Raw genomic sequence first — 2,953 nt, 5'->3', positions numbered from 1 at the left:
ACAAGTAGGTATGTCTATGCCTTTATTGCCACATTCAAGAGGAAAAAAAAAAACAATAAGAAACTACAGGTAACCAGGGTTAGAAGGAATGGATAAAGTTTTGCAAGCAGCTGCATTGGTGAATGACTTTTTAGAAGTACATGCACACTCTCTCATTAAGATGATAATTATTTCTCCCTTGTCTTTAACAAATCTTCTTTCACATGGCCAGGTGATTAATGGAAATAATTCTCTCTCTCTCTCTCTCTCTCTCTCTCTCTCTCTCTCTCTCTCTCTCTCTCTCTCCCTCCCTCCATCCCTCCTTCCCTCTCCCTCTTCCTCTCCTTCTCCCTCCCCTTCTCCCTGTCTTCCCCAGTCTCTGTGTAGTATAGTGTAATGTTGTTTACTTTACATACCAAAAGCCCCTTCCTCTCCTCCCAATCACTCACTCACCCAACCCCATCTACTCCTCTGTCTTTTCAGAAAAGGACCAGCCTCAATGGATATAAACCAGCCATGGCATATCAAGTTTCAGTGAGACTAGGTCCCTCTCTTTAATGCTAGACAAGACAACCTAGTAGGGAGAGGGGGTCCCAAAGGACAGGAACAGAATCAGAGACAGCCCAGGCTCCTGATCTTAAAGAGTACCACATGAGAGCTAAGTTTCACAACTGTTACATATGGGTAAAGCACAGAGGTCCATCCTACGCAGGTTCTCTGGTTGGCAGTTCATCCAATGGTTTAGTTGATTTCTTAGTTTTTCTTATTGTGGCTCCTTCAATTCTTCCTTCTCCTCTTCCAAAAGATTCTCCAAGCTCCATCTAACATTTAGCTATGTGGTTCTGAATCTGTTTCCTTCAGTTGCTGAATGAACCCTCACTGATGACCTTAGGGCTAGATGTTAATCATTTCCAATAAAATTATTCCTAATGACATTCTGCCATACTCTTAAGGGAATAACTCTTAAGGCAAGGCAAAGCAGTATGTAATGCTTCTATATCAGATCAGCATATGTTGTTTTTCCATAAGAACTGAAGAATACTCACTTCTATTTTATTATTTTTGACAAAGAACTCTCTCTCTCTCTCTCTCTCTCTCTCTCTCTCTCTCTCTCTCTCAATTTATTTATTTATTCCCTTTTACAACACAACATCAGCTTTTCCTTTCCTCCTAGCACCCCCTCATGCAAATCCTTCCCCATTCCATTCCCCCTTACCCTTCTAGTTTGAGAAGGAGTAACTACCTTCTGGATGTCTAATCCCCCCCTACACACACACACACACACACACACACACACACACACACACACACACATACACACACCACCACCACCACCACAACCACCCCACACATCTAGTCAATGTAGGACTAGGGACATTCTCTTCCACTGAAGCCAGATAAGGCTGTCCATTTTATGTCAGGGGATCCACAGACAGGCACACATCAGGCTCAGGGAAAGCCCCTTCTCCAGTTGTTTGAGGGACCCACAAAACCAAGCTACTCATTGGCTACATATGTGCAGAGAGGCCTAAGTCCAGCTTGAGTTCAGTCTTTGGTTGGTGATTCCATCTTTGGAAGCTCCCAAGGGTCCAGGTTAATTGACTCTGTTTGTCTTCTTGTGGAATCCCTGTCCTCTTTGGGTCCCCCAATCTTTCCCTCCACCCTTCTGTAAGACTCCTTCAGCTCCATCTAATGTTTTGATGTCAGTCTCTGCATCTCTTTTCATTGGCTTCTTGGTGGAACCTCTCAGAGGATAGTTATGCAAGATTTCAGGCTGCAAGCATAACAGAGTATCCTTAACAGCGTCAGGGATTGGTTCTTGCCCATGGGATGGGTCTCAATTTGGGGCAGTCATTGTTTGGCCATGCCCTCAGTCTCTGCTCTATCTTTGTTTCTGCACGTCTTGTAGACAGGACACATTTTGGGTCAAAGGCTTCTTAGGTGAGTTGCTATTCTTATCCCTCCACTGGGAGTCCTGCCCAACTATAAGGAGTAGCCACTTCAGAATCTATCCCCCTCTGCTAGGAATCTCAGCTGTAGTTGCCCTCTTAGCCCCTCTAAGGCTGCTCCCCTGCTTTCCCTACGTATGATCTCCCCTCATTTCACCTTACTCCCCTCCCTGTCCCCTCTTCCCCACAGTTCCCTTCTTCCATTGATCTCTGATATCTATTTTGTTTCCCTTCTGAGGAAGATTCAAGCATCTTCCCTTGTGCCTTTCTTGTTATATGACTTCTTAGGGTCTAATGATTATAACATGGTTATCCTGTACTTTATGGCTAATATCCATTTATATGTGAGTTCATACCATACATGTCCTTTTTGGTCTGGGTTACCTCACTCAGGATGATATTTTATAGTTCCATCAACTTGCCTGTGAAATTCATTGTGTCCTTATTTTTAATGGCTGAGTAGTATTCCATTGTGCAGATATATGACACTGAAGTAAGTTTCTCTTAGTGGTTTCCAATGAAGCTATGTTATCTTCACCCTTTACTATGTTTATTCTTATTTTCATTTTTTCAGTAGTTCTCTTCTTAGTAGCATGCATGATCATCAAACTGCTGCTAGGATTTCACATCTGTTACTGCAAATTCTAAACCTAGGGAATGTTCCCTTGGGAATTTACTTTAGGTTAAAGGCTGTCAGGTACAAAGCTGCACTGTCCTTTGTCATCTTCCACCATACAGGAGCCTTTCCCAGACTATTCTACATGGTGTTTTCAGTCCTAAGGCAGGATAGTTGAGGTGGTTTCATTTCTAATATTAGGAGGGAACTGGGAGATAAGGCCAGAAAAGAATGGTATAGCTGAGAATTAGTTAAACTACCTCATATTCCCAGTGGGTCCTGCATGTGCATTGCACATGCCCAAGAGCTCTCTAGATTCAGGAATTAAAGACACACACACACACACACACACACACACACACACACACACACACACACACCAGCTAATTTTGATATGTCTTGACTAACT

At 43.1% G+C, this 2,953-nt stretch overlaps 1 non-coding gene across 1 annotated transcript; it reads right to left on the bottom strand.

Moving 5' to 3' along the window:
• Window positions 1-2,505: 2,505 nt before the first annotated feature.
• Window positions 2,506-2,684, bottom strand: LOC115063476. The gene has a single exon (XR_003843350.1).
• Window positions 2,685-2,953: the final 269 nt, after the last annotated feature.

The sequence above is a fragment of the Mus pahari genome, chromosome 2 (genome assembly GCF_900095145.1).
Source record: "Mus pahari chromosome 2, PAHARI_EIJ_v1.1, whole genome shotgun sequence".
Taxonomy (NCBI): domain Eukaryota; kingdom Metazoa; phylum Chordata; class Mammalia; order Rodentia; family Muridae; genus Mus; species Mus pahari.
Note: the sequence above shows the minus strand (reverse complement) of the source record. Positions and strands in the feature narration are given on the sequence as shown.